This window comes from Cryptotermes secundus, unplaced genomic scaffold (assembly GCF_002891405.2).
Source record: "Cryptotermes secundus unplaced genomic scaffold, Csec_1.0 scaffold160, whole genome shotgun sequence".
Classification (NCBI taxonomy): Eukaryota; Metazoa; Arthropoda; class Insecta; order Blattodea; family Kalotermitidae; genus Cryptotermes; species Cryptotermes secundus.
Genome location: NW_019745080.1, coordinates 1,896,230 through 1,910,712, shown reverse-complemented (window position 1 = coordinate 1,910,712; position 14,483 = coordinate 1,896,230). Strand labels below are relative to the sequence as shown.

The following is a 14,483-nucleotide window of genomic DNA, read 5'->3' as shown; positions in this document are numbered from 1 at the left end:
TATAATTAAATATCAGACGTGAAGAGGTTGCAAGAAAGTTCTGTAGTAGTCCACGAAAACAAGTGAGCAGTCTTTTGCTTAAGTGTATTGTGCCTATTCTGTGAGCATTGATAATATTTTGATGTGGATGTGTGACGTGTAGTAGACTACCAGTGTGGCTGTGGCTGTTAAGGTCGTCAAAGATGCATCTATATTCCATTTAGAATGTCTACGGAATATATAAACAGATGTGAAACAGGTAAGGTGTCGCATTAAAAGTGTACTTCACACGTATATTAACATTGTAACGTGAATACCCATTGCCAGGTCACAGCTCGGTAAACGTATTCCAACACGCAACAATGGAAAGACGTCATCTCTAGGCCACGCCCGAAATATGGGCACGCAACAACAGAGGAAGCTCTGCTATTCCGTGTCCGCGGTGACGTCACGCAGCGGTAGGTGGTCACGTGATACGTGCTTTCTGTAGATCCCATCGACGCGCCAATAGGACGGCTGGATAGCGATCACGTGATATGTATTTACTATAGGTCCACGTCCGTCCCTCGGCTATGTAAGTAAAGCAGTTACAAGTTACGAATAATAGCGGAAGCATACGAACAATCAAGCAAGAAGATAGCCACGGGAAGAACCAGAAGTCGGCCTGTGAGGACTTAACGTGTGATCTGAAGACTTTATCTGTGCTGAGTGTAGTGCAGAATTTTTAGCGAGTCCAGGAGGATTCAGCAGTTGAGAGTACAAGGACGAGAATGGAGCGTGAACTGTGAAGATTACTTGAGTGCAGATTAGAACAGAGCGATTGAAGACTAAATAACAAGAAGACTTCATAATGATTTGAAGAGCTATTTTTGTGTTGAGATCCTTTGCCAGGAGACGACTAGTGAAGACTGGGAATCCTTGTGCGTATGCAACGGTGAACTGTAAATTGTGTAAATGAGTGGTAGCGCTGTATTAAATGTAATTAAAAGAGACAGTGTAACCGAAGTGCTAATAAATCCAAGCATCCAAACTAGAACCCGTTATTTTCGTCACGAGTACCACCAAACACATGAAAATATTTTAATTACAAATATCCTGTCACTGCCATTAATAATCACTAACAATCTATATGTACATCTATTTCACCCTCACAACCTCCTCACTTTTCTCTTTATACTTATTTTTATTATTGCTAGTGGGGTGGGACTAAGTCCCTTGTACTGCGGCCACTTCTGGCCTATTGTACCAGCCCCAGATGATAGGTGAGGGTGATTGTTGAGCAATTGGTGAAATGAAGATTAGCAGGGGAAACCGAAGTATTCTGAGAAAACCCGCCCCAGCGCCACTTTGTCCACCACAAATCCCACTTGACCAGGCCCGGGATCGAACCCGGGCCGCCGCGGTGGGAAGCCAGCGACTAACCGCTTGAGCTATGGCGCGGCTTCTCTTTATACTTACTCACGTATCTTACTATTTTGTTTTCTCTCTTTATGTTTATGTCCTTCTATCCTCCTTATACCAATTTCGGCACCGACATGCCTAAACTTCTTGCACAAAATATCGTCCCCCCCCCCACAATTTTTTCCCTTCACATGTCAATGTACATGGTTCCAATTTTCCGCGCTGTTACATACAGGGCAAATCTCATATTCAATGTTACTCACTTCCCCTTCAGTCTCCTGTGTATTAACTATTACTGTTGCATTGAACAAAGGCGCAGTATATTATACGAAGAGTAGGTTTCACGGTTTGTGAACCAACAACAAACACGCTATCGCTTGCCACCGATGTCTTGTTTATATTCACTCCGAAAACAATCCGAATAGAGTATAGTTCAGGTTAGGACCTAACGGGAGGTTGAATGAATCTTCGGGTTTCGTAAAGGAAGGTGTTACTATTGTGGGATATTGACCCATTGCTAGGCAACGACCCCCAAAAAAGCGAGAAAATGGCCATTACTAGGCAACAGTTTGGTAAATGAGCAACAGTACTGGAGCCACTGCTAGACAGCGGCCCGCGAGCGACAATGGAAGTACTATTAGAATTGGTGTTTTCTATCTTGTCCGCTCCGAGGTTATGTCACCCGACCGACCGAGTTGAGTAGTGTAGTGTAGTAAGTGCAGTGCGGTGAAGCGAGCTGGTTGGTGAGTGAGTTAGAGGACTGCTGCGGTGAAGCTGGTAGCTGAGGTACCGGGAGATTTCGGGAAACCAGAGGAAGGGAACGTCCACCGTTGAAGACAACGATTCGCGAAGATACAGCAGACTGAGAAACCTTCATACCTCCTGTAGTGAACTGCTGAATGTGTTATTTAGTGAAAGCGCTATAGTTACTTGCAGTTACGATCTGTGAGGGGTCAATAAATCCACCTACCAACCGAACCCCGTCTGTAGCCACTCATACACGTGCTCCATTTGCCCAGAACTATGTAGTTGCTTATTATGTAATGATATATCATATACATGTTTCCATTTGTGTAGCAAACAATGGTTGATAATGAATGACCGAGGATTGTCATGTAGTAGCAACGTTTGTGAATCGTATTCGTGAGATGGTTGGGTCGAATCTCGGACGGAACACCAGGTTATCTGACATGAGTTTCCTCGTGGTTTCCTGAAACCCTTCAGGCATATGCTAAGATAGCACCTCGGTTAGGATACTACCGGTTCCTTCCAAATCATGATTCATCAACCAGACCGCCTCTGTGATCTAGCGATCAGAGTTCCTGTCTACAGAGCCAGATGTCTCGGGTTCGGTTCCCGGGGCTACCAGATTTTCTGAGTAGTGGGTCTGGAACGGGGTCCACTCAGCCTCGTGAGGATAATTGAGGGGCTATTTCAAGGAAATAGCGGCTGCGGTCTAGAAAACCGAGATTAACGGCCGTGGGGATCCGTTGCGCTGACCATGTGACACCCTCTATCCATAAAAGTTTGTACTAACTTCGCCGACAAGCGGCTGTCGCTCGGTCGGTGTAGTTCGCTTTGCGGACTACAGACCACGGAGTTTGTTTTGTTTTGTTTTTGTTTGTTTATTATTCATCAACCATCCTTCAATTCGATGCTCTATAGTCTGAGATATTTACAGCTTCGTAAATTAAACTACAAAACAGATATCATTATTTAATCAGTAAGCGAGACTATTTGCCACAGGAAATTTAGTTCCCCTCAAATCCAAAATTGTCGGGATCCAGTAATGAAAAGCTCTCTTGCTAAGGGAGCAGAGATACGCATGACTTCACATGACACTGTTCTGAGCAGCAAACAACCCCCCAACCTCCCGCAAGTGCCCATGTTTGCGAGTCCTCGTTCAGTTTCCGTCTGATTGGACACAGTAATTTACTCTATAATTTGTGTTGGAGAGGTACATGAAGTGTTTAAACGTCCGTTTGTTCTGTACATAGTATGAAATGGGCTGCAACATCAAGTGTGCAGACAGCCTAATCAAGGAATAATTAAACTAACTCCATACAGCTAAGTTGTGCGGATTGTCATGACATGTCCCCCTCTTGTGACACTTAGGGCGGCCGCACACAAACTGCGTCAAGACAAGCATCAAGACATGAGACAAAAGACGCAATCTTTCTTCGTTCGTGATTCGTCAGCATGAATCTGACGTCAGCATCATGACTCAGACCGGTGTGCGGCAGTTTTCATAATCTCATTCGTTTCAACTGTGCTCCTTTCTTTGCGTCATGTCGCAGACATCGTGTCTTGACTGTTACATGTCTTGACGCATGCCAGTGTGCGGCCTACCTAAATTTACATACTATAAACAGCCTATAGGTGGATTTTATAAGTTAGGTGAGCCTAGTTTTAACAATGTTCTCCCATCTATGTCTAGTTCTCCGAAGTTGTTGCTACCCATCAGCTCTGTGTGTTGTTTCACGACGTTATGACTAACTGGATTACATGCATCGAATGTGTGATAACACATGAATGATGAATTAGAAAGGCTTTAGCAGGTAGCAGTAACAGCCTAATAGAGACACTGAAGAAAATCATGAAAAAATCCAGTTAGGATAGCCAGTATCCCGATCGAGATTCGAACTGAAAACATCCTGAATACGTGTATAGAGCAGCGGTTACCAACGCCTTGGTGTTTGTGGTTCCCTTCGGATATTCATTTGGGTGGGATCACACAAGGATTAAAATAAACAATTTAAATTAATATAAGAGTAAAGGTTTTAAATAATGGCATATATTTTATAAAAGTATTAAATTATCGTAAAACGGAACATTCTGAGGTTTTGTTGGAAGTACCAATGTAAAACATTTAGAAATCGGAGTAGCTCAGTCAGTATAACAACAGGCTATGGGCTTAAGGGAAGGGGTTTGATCCACGACAGAGGCAACGTTTTTCTCTGTACCACGACGTCCAGATCTATTCTGCGGCCAACCAAATTTCCTATCCAATAGATATAGGGAAGGGAGATATTTCCCTTTAGATAAATCGGCCGGGGCGTGAAGCTGACAAGTCAGTAATATCTAGCACCGAAGTCAAGAATGCTGGGACTATACCTCCACTCCTCAATATGTATTCATGGTAAAGTGCTTCATTAAATAAACACATGGACAACTTTCACCTTTACCTCATGCAATTGAGAACCACTAGTCTGAAAGCGTTACCTCCATGACAACCCGATCGGTGCTTTTGGCACTCAAACTTAAGTAATGCACACAGCATATACAAGTCGGTTTTAACAGTAGTCATTCTCTCGAACCGGTCATAGAGGGACAGATATTTTGGCTTTCTTTGGATTCTGAACGCTGAACTGGTAATTGTCTTGTCATTAAGGCGGCTTGAAGCGATGTCCGAACTCCACTTCGCGGTCTTCAAGTTGTAAGATGAAGATAAAGCTGTCCCTGCGCTTAATTAATTAATCACCTCACAGTGAATACGAATGGGAGAATGGAGGTATAGCTCCACTATTCTTAACCTTGGCACTAGACGGAGGTGAGTGGTCAGCTTCACGCCCCTGCCGCTTTACCCCAGGGAGAAAGAGTCCCCAGTGCCCATTGGATAGGAGGCCGGGTGGGACCCCAGGGCCGGTCCGAACGCAGTGGACAAGATAAAAATCTTGCCTCTGCCGGGAATCGAACGCCGGCCAGCCAAATATATACATTGATTAAGGTGTAGCGGCAATATATTTGTGTTTCTGATTTCGTGGAAAGCGTCAGTTAATGACGTAGGATTCAAATTATGATTTACATAACTAATTCACTAACTCCATGGAGCTGAGTCCTTCTCGAGAAGCCGCCAGTCGCTCAGCTACTCAAGAATTTCCCAACATATTATGAAATCCGAAAGTTCATTACCGTGGGCATGAAAGCGCCCCATTGTTTCCTATCCTGAGCCACATCAATCCAATTCACACAACCCCATTCTACTTCTCTAAGATCCATCTTAATATTATACTCCCACCTACGTTTGCCTTCCTAATGATCTCTTTCCGTCTGGCTTTCCCACCAAAACCATTTATGCATTCATCCTCGCCCCATCTCTGCACATTTTATACCCCATTACTTACCAATCATAATGAACATAGCATTAGCATATTTTCCACACAAATGCATGTAGGATTTTGGTGGTAAAGCTAGACGGAAAGAGGCCGCTAGGAAGACCAAGATGTAGGTGGGTGTAATATTAAAATCGAGATAGGATTGGGTGATACGGATTGGATTGATCTGGATCAGGGTAGGGGCCAGTAGAGGGCTCTTGTGAACACGGTAACGAACCTTCAGGTTTCCATAAAATATTTGGAAGTTCTCGACTAGCTGCACAATTATCAGCTTCTCAAGAAGAGCTCAGCTCCATGAAATTAGTCACATTAATTTAGATAACTGAAACATCCTTCAATGTTACTCAAGACTCAAAAGTTTTAGAAGTGGTTTTGCACCCAGTGGATGAATTACACGCACCATCTGCATAAAATGTTCACTCTGTCACATCCGCCTGTCGCCTTTGCTTCACACTTCACATAATACACGTTGATGAAAAGGAATTTCCACGCATGCGTATTTGGAATTCTTTAATTGGATTTCAATTGGGGTTCGAGGGGAGAGAGAGGGGTGAGGTAACTGTGATAATAGAGGGGTGATTTCACAAGAGTGCAAACAAACTGGGTTGTGATGGAACACATGTGGATGAAAGACTAGACGGAACGGTTGAAATATACGACACAATAAAGTGGCGACCTCACCATGACTAAAAACCCTACTTAATTCTGTATCATTTTAGTGAGGTACTAAACCTGTGGTCCTCAATACAAAATACGGGTAATTCTTAATGAGCAGTTACCCTATTTAAACAGTGCAACAATTTTCTGGATCTCAACTAACAGAAATTTCGAATATCAGAATATAAGGTAAAGTTTTCCCTGTGCTAAACTAATTAAGCACTAGAACATGAAGACATATTGAGGAATGGATATACAGAAACATGTATTCATGACCTCAAAATTAGATGAGATGAGTGGCCAGCTTCACGACCTGGTCGCCTTACCCCCGGGGAAAGAGCCCCCTGTATCCATTGGAATCTGAGGGGTGGCCTTAGAATTGGTCTGATAGGCGTAGAGAGGAGAAAAATTCTACCTTTATTGGGACTCGAACTCTAAGACCTCGGACATCCAGCCCGTACCCAGTCGCTATACCGACTGAACTATCCTGGCTTTTATATCATAATGTAATTCTATGTTTAATTAATTAATATGTAGAACCGGAGGTTCTCAAAGAGGCGGCTATAACGCTGTCTAGTCCAACAGAATTTTACTACGTTTCAGAAGAACGTATTGCCTTTATATTCAGAATCTAAATTAACTATCAAGCAGAGCCTTTCAACCCTGAAGATGGAAGAATTAAATACCTTCGAAACGTCTGTGAATATATACCAATGTATAAGGCGTTATAACCCAGAGGACAGTATTCGCAATGTTCGCTTCTGCAATTTAAAGCTGCTATCAATAATTCAGAATCTGTAGCGTTAAATCTTTTGATGATGGCGAATAATGAACTGAAAAAGATGTACAGGGTGATTCTAAATTATTGCCGGCGTTTCCGTGGCCTATACTTTTCAAATCGGAAACAGCAAAATAAAACTGCTTATGGAATACGAAGGTGTAAGTCAATCAACATATCAATGCAGCGAGTACGGCGTTGAAAAATACAAATTTTTGAGTTACACTTTCATATTCCGTAAGCAGTTTTATTTTCTTTCCGGTTTTAAAATTATAGGCAATGGAAACCCCGACAGTAATTTAGAAACACTGTGTAGATGGACACGAATGTGGTCTAAGCGAAAGTATCATCGCGGCATTTATCTGGAGAGGCTGAGAAAACCCATGAAAAGCGTCAGTCAGGACAGTCCCTGCTGCAGCCGAGCACCACACATGCGCAAGTCACAAACATTTCCATTTGGGCAATTTCCTAGGTAATTCTGTATTATGAAACAAGAGCCCGAAAGTTATTCAATTTTTTTTACAATTATACGAAATTTGGAGTGAAGTTAAGCATGGAAACAATGATGGCGACTCACCTTACGAGATCAAGGAGACAGGATATGGCATAGCGAAACGGGACATAACTCAGTCTCTTACTAAAGCCAGCTCTATTGTACGTGAATTGCTCTAAGGTAGGCCGCACACCAGCATACGTCAAGACATGTAACAGTCGAGACACGATATCTGCGATATGACGCAAAGAAAGTAGCACAGTTGAAACGAATGAGATTATGAAAAAAGCTACACATCGATCTGAGTCATGACGTCAGCTTCATTCTGATGAATGACGAACGAAGCAAGACTGCGTCTTTTGTCTCATGTCTTGATGCTTGTCTTGACGCAGCTGGTGTGCGGCCGCCCTAAGACTATACAGAACTTCACTTTGTATGGATTCAGAAATGTTGTGGCAGGCATAGCCGTTAACATGGAAACACTGGGAAAGTTATGCGACAAGTTCTGGGAACGAATTCGGCAGTAAGTGGAATCCCGATATTGGGTTCCACAGACTCTTCATGGGTTCTTGATAGTCACCCCAAACGCTTGTACTAGTAAATGCCTTCTCTCAGCATGTGTTTAAACAAATGCAGAAATTCCCAAGCCGCTCACAGTGGCCGCGCGGTCTAAGACAGCATAAAATGTCTCCCCTCGCTCGAACGCTGGGATCGTGGGTTCGAGTCCCACTCAAAGCATGGATGTCTGTGTGTTTGTGTTGTTTTGTGTGTAGGTAGCGGTCAGGCGACTGGCTGATCCCCAGGCCAAGGAGTCCCACAAAGTATGTTTGGAGTAAGAAACTGGAAAACGGCCGAGGTCCAACAAAGGGCAGTAGAGCCACAGATAAACAGATAGTCAGAAATTCCCAAGGACCGTCCTTAGAGAATTAAACTATTCTATACCCATATCAAAAACAGAATCAAGCATATGCAAGAGAGCGAACAGACTGGTATAGAAGTAATGCTTTAGATCATATAAGGGAGGTACTCGATTCGAATCTCACCCGGGAGTATTGATTGGATTATCGGATTTATTGCACTTATACACACCATTCAACACTACACGGGACTACAGCGCTATCGCTGATCTACACACTCTACAGTTCACCGTTCCACCGTTCCGTTGTCTTCACTAGTCGTATCCTGGCAACGGTTTTCAACATACTAATTATACCAGTCTCACTGTAACTACAGGACACATTAAGTCTTCTTTTCACAGCCTAATTCCTTAATTCCTTTCTTACCATCTCTTCTCACTCTCACAACAGCAGTTACAAGAGACTCCCTCAATTACGTATATCTCAGCTAGCCTGGGATCCTTATTGTATAGTCTCGGGTCGGATCCAACAGAAAACACTGTTTCCATCCTTAAAACCCAACAATATCTGGATTGCTGTTTGCTTATCCGTTGCCGCGGGAACCTGTTCACTGAGCCCTTGCCTAGCTATGAAGGTCTGCTCTGGGTCCGCTACTCGGGCTTTCAGCCGTCATGTCACAATATTATAATCCAACAAAGTGAAATACACAATTGGTGCGACTTAGAACCATCAGACATTTTTACTTCTCATGTATAATCACTTCCACGCTTTGCACAACTTGACCTCTTGTCGACGAATTAAGGCGTCTCGGAGTATTCCGGAACCAAGAAGTCATCTGATTTAAAATGCTGCTCTAAAAAAACATTCAACATTTCTACGAGATCACCTGTCTGTGTGTCTGCGCCTAATTTCTCCTGCATCGTTGCTAGGCAATGAATAAACACATAACAGTAGAACAATTCTTGGACTCGTTTTTCTCTATGAGGTCCGTGTCGTACCAAAGGAAAGTAGTCGATTAATTCTTCCCTGAATTTCTTGTGTTTATTTGTATAAAGAAAGTAAATTAAAGAACAATGAGTTGAGACGTCTAGTTTAAGTCTCTGTGCCTAGAAGTAAAATTAATAAAAATTTGATTTCGCAACTTTTTGAATTTGGATTTACAGATAAGTTCTTTTATAACAAGGGGACATGCATTTTGAAGAATGCCGTCTTATGGGATATGGCGCCGTATGGATCTTGTGCAAACGACGTTTCGAAGGAACGTATCGCCTCCATCTTCAGGGTAAAAATTCAGCGAGCGAGGAACCAACTTGAGCAGGTGGACACGCCTTTTGTTCACACAAAAAATACGTCGCACAAAACATCTGAAATATTTTCAGATGGATCCTATGAAAGTGGCACATAAGCTTTATAATCTTGAATGGGTGCCCGACAGGCCTGACTGACGTCCATATTTATTCCTATTTAATCCAGTCCACACACAAAAAAAAATCAGCCTGAGTACGAAATCCCTAATACAGAACTACGCTTATTTTGTAATCCCCACGAGCAAGAAGAATTTAAAAATCCTGTGCGTCACGCATGAGCTAAACACACATCTGCGAGAGACAATGGTATTTTGTCATGTCCGGGCATATCCTGGACACAGTGGTGGATCGCGTTCCTTTAAACAAATGTACAACGCGTTACCATGTTGGAGTTGAGCTTCTCAGGACGGTGGTCATGAAGAGTATGTTCTTCTGGGCAGTAACATCGTATAGTTTCGGACAGAACCCGACGTTTTATAGGGATATATCTCCTCCAAAATTTGGGGGAAGGAGTAACAAATTGAGAGCTTCAGGAGACAAGCTTGATATTAATTTCTACTGGAGTTAATTTAGCGTTTTTAGGCCCAGTGGTAATCATAATTTAGCGCGTAGAGCCGTTATTATGCGGTGACCTCGAGATAGGTGAATATACCAGAGACGATTCTAGGCAACGGATCTGTAAACACGTTCCTGTAGCAAAGAACTGACGCGCAACAATAGAGGTACTGTTGTAAATGTTGTGTTTCTACCGGGTCGGTGCTGAGGAGTTATAAGGAAAACACTCTGGGGCAACCGAGTCACCGCCGTGTGGAGGCGGGTCGAATACCTCCACCGTGACCCCGCGAGTCGTATGAGGTGACGAAAAGGGAAGTCTCAAATCTGAGACAGTAAAATAGGGTCACGAGTCCCAAGGGACTCGGACCCGAGAAAGACTGCGCTGGCAAGGACCAGCAGCATATACAAAATAGATCCGTCCTCTCAATAGAGAGGGCGCCCTACAAAAACAACGACGCAACTGTCAAACAATAATAAATATCTGGTCATGAACCCCAGATAGGGCTCGACACCAAGACTTACTGACTGATGGACCGTCAGTCGCAATGTGACTTTGACTTTGAACCAAGTCAGTTCTATACGGGAGTCTGTGAAAAGAGGAGTTGAACGGGTAAAGCCGAAGAATCTCCACTGTTAGAAGCCGTTGCCAGGAAACGGTTGGTGACAGCAGAATGGAAAAGGCTTAGCGGGTGCTGTGATGGTTTGTGAATTGTGATTATTAGCGGTGGCGATGTAATTATTTGTACTTATAAGTGAGGGTATAAGTGGTCAATAAGTCAAATCACCAATCCGAACCCCGTCTACAGTTACACTCTAATACGTGATAATATGTACCACTTGCTTTAACGCCCTAAAACTCTGCATCCTGCCCAGTGAGTATATATTTGTATGGGTCTCAAAACGAACAGTGATTTATTCCCTAACAGCATCTCTCTTAACTCTAATAATACTATACTATTAATATTTTGTTCATATATATATATTCTTTTCCCTTTTTAAATAAATTTATAAAAATGAGGAACGCTTCATGATTTTGCGTGTCATCCTTGCGCAGCGGCCATACTAATCTTCTCTGTATCGTTTCAATTTTAGTATATGTACCGTCGAGTGTACTGCCTCCGTCTTCAGGGTATAAAAGCAAAAACTAATAAAGCAACCAATAAGAAACAAGTACAGCAAATTATATGAAGCATCTCGGTCCGCTAGACTCGATTTGATTTCAGTGCTCAAGCCCATTGACTACGCCACTGGATTGATAGTTCGATCGTCCTCGGTTCAGCAAAAGCCCACGGCACGTGAAAGGAGTATGGGTGGATGCGAGTCACTCAGCTGTGGCTTATACAGCTTGTTATAAGGGTACCCGGCCATCAATCGAGCCTAGCGACAGCTCCAGAATGAGAAGTAGATGGGATATGGCTCGTCCGGATTTGCCATCACTCTTCGATCTTAAACTCCAATCTCTGATCTGATCATTCAGTAGCTCCGAAAGAGATCTCTGGCCGGTCTCAACAGACTTCTATTTCTCTGTGTTATCCTGAACTCTCTCTCTCTCTCTGTTACCACATTCATGTTGAAATTAGACAACGGTTCACTTAGTTAATTTATAAAACTAGCGTAACAACCCTTGAGAACTCAATATGAAGCCTCATAATTTGTTATGTATAAGTTTTCGTGCTACTGACTTCCCCTGCCTCCTCCCGCACATCTTTCCAGTCTTACACGTTATGAAATGATACGTCGAGGCCGACATAACACGCCATCTCCCACGAATAACACTCACAGTCAATAGAAACCGTTTCCTTCATATAGGATAATACACTTCACATATCCGCATGAAAATATTATCAGTGCTCACAAAATAGACACGATACATGCAAGAAATATTTCTCAATCATCTGTGATCTAAAACACAACTTACGCTCATGAAACGTGTTAACGTCCAATATTCAGTTGCTATGGTAACTGAAGATTCAGAATCTTTCATCTCACTCTTATACTCTCTTATATACATATACATATATAGGATGTCCCAGGAGGAAAGGTCAATATTCTGAGAGGTCATAGTGTCGGTCATTCTAAGCAAAAAAGTCTATATATACATGCGTCCTATTCCGAACGGTTTCCGAGATAGAGGTATTTCACTGTACAGTTCCAAAACTGTTGATAGGAGAGATAATACATACTCTCTCTAATACCGGTGTTTATTCTTCAAGTGACAAAGTTGGAACAGTTTATCTATTATAATACATTTTCGAAAATTTCACCGTTAACATCAACGCACTTTGCAATTCGTGTGAGGACATGGCGTGCTGCTCGTCTGTACAGTCTGTAATGTACTGAACAGTGAAACAGCTCTACCTCGGAAATCGTTCGGAATAGGAAACATGTATATGTAGTTTCTTGCTTCGATGACCATACTGTGACCTCCGAGAATACTGACATTTCCTCCTGGGACATCCGTTATATGTACGTGTATATAAGACCTTGACGGCCGGGGCTCGATTTTCAGAAGGTGCAAAAAAAATTCTCTACACCACAGCGTCCATATCGGCCCTGGGGCCCACCCAGGCTCATATCCAATTGATACCGGGGGCATGGGTATCGAGCGCTCTTTCCTCGGGGTGAAGGGGCTGGAGAGTGAATCTGACCACTCAATTCCATCTAGTGTCGAGGTCAAAATGGCGGAACTATACCAACATTCCACCATAAGTCTCCATAGCTTGGTACTTAATTAGGCAAAGTAACAATTTTATTTCACATTTACATGTAAAAGACCATGTTCTGGGGTAGGCAGTCTTGCTGGCATGTAGAGAATTGATAAAGGTCCACTATAAGGTCCATTAAAAACCTTCATCGAAATCGGTTCTGGGGTCCATCCCGCCTGCAGCTTGCGTTAAGAACCATTCTCCTAGGGATGAGGTGGCAGGGGGCTTGAAACACGCTATTTTCCAAAATTTATTGGCGAGTTCACGAATTCGTGGCGTTATACCTCCATCCCTTAATATGTTTCCAAGGCATGGTGTTTAATTAAGTACAACGCTGACGATTTTAAATTAGAAGCTAAATCAGTCTGTGTTCTTAAAATTAATTTCTATAGAAATATATCCCTTCCAGTAACTTTAATTGATACATTAGAAATGCATTTTCATTTAAATTTCCTATTAATACTCAATATATTTACGTTCATTTATATATTTAAATGCTATAAATGCATTAAAAATGCTTTTAAATGATGAATATGAAATTCAGGGGCTCATTTCCAAACTAAAATGGAGAACCAGGTAAAAAGAAGCGAACGAATTCCTTAATGAGTACTATTTATTTAATTCATTGTGAAGTTCTTTTACTTAGGTTTTATCCATCTTTTCTGCTTCCTTCCAGATAAATGCCGACATAGTATTTCAAAGAGTCCACGACCACTTTTTTCCAAATGCTTCCGAATTCATCAATCATCAATTATACTACCATTCGAAAACCATGTAGACTAACTGCGTCGTAAAAGAACCCAGACGTAAGAAAAAGAACTCTACTTCATGGTCCGTCGGTTGCTTCGTTAAGTCAGCTGGATACGAACCTGATATGTATGTTCAGCCCATACAATATTCTGTTACATTGCTTCAACATGATGGATTGTCATTTTGCTAATGGCTTTATGTATGCATTTTCTTATGTGCAAGCAAGTTAATTCGGACAAGAGGTTAAACAGTGTGTCAGGATGTTACACAAAGGCTCTCGTCAGAATGGGTACACACAAGAAACCTGCCACAACGCCATGCTTTCATGAAGCTTATAGACATGTTAAACGCCATTCACCACCAACCATCTTACAGTATAACTGGACTTTTGTGAGGTACTTACACGGGATCATATAACATAAACTGAAGTACTTGTATACTTTAAAAAGTGTAATAAACGCTTAGAAGTTTAGGCTGGAAATATAATGTCCGTTTTGTTACATTACGCCGTATCTTTCTATCGATTCTCTTTGCGTTCCTTAGGTTTCCAGAGCGGGGTGCCAGCACTGTGCGTTAGAAACACGGATATTTGATTTGAATTCCATCGGCACGAAGTGAAACAGTTGCTAGGGTTATATCGAATGGGGATGTGATGACGCTGAAGACGCTAGGGTTGAAGTAAAGGGGGTGTGAAGTGGGGACTCTGGCTGGAGAGACTTCCTGATACTCAAACATGAACGTTTTCATATATATATATATATATATGAAAACGTTCTGACGATAAGTCATACGAATAAACGCACACACCAAAATACAAACACCTTAAAAACACACATCAGCACATACAAATATTTACACACACACACAAACACACATATATATATAT

General features: G+C 42.2%; 1 protein-coding gene and 1 non-coding gene across 5 annotated transcripts in view; both read right to left on the bottom strand.

Moving 5' to 3' along the window:
- The window catches only part of LOC111874882 (protein O-mannosyl-transferase TMTC1), a 339,223-nt gene that overhangs the window by 235,057 nt on the left and 89,683 nt on the right, over window positions 1-14,483 (bottom strand). The window lies entirely within an intron of this gene.
- LOC111874885 lies at window positions 11,152-11,255 on the bottom strand. The gene has a single exon (XR_002844628.1). It is a non-coding gene; the product is annotated as a U6 spliceosomal RNA (small nuclear RNA).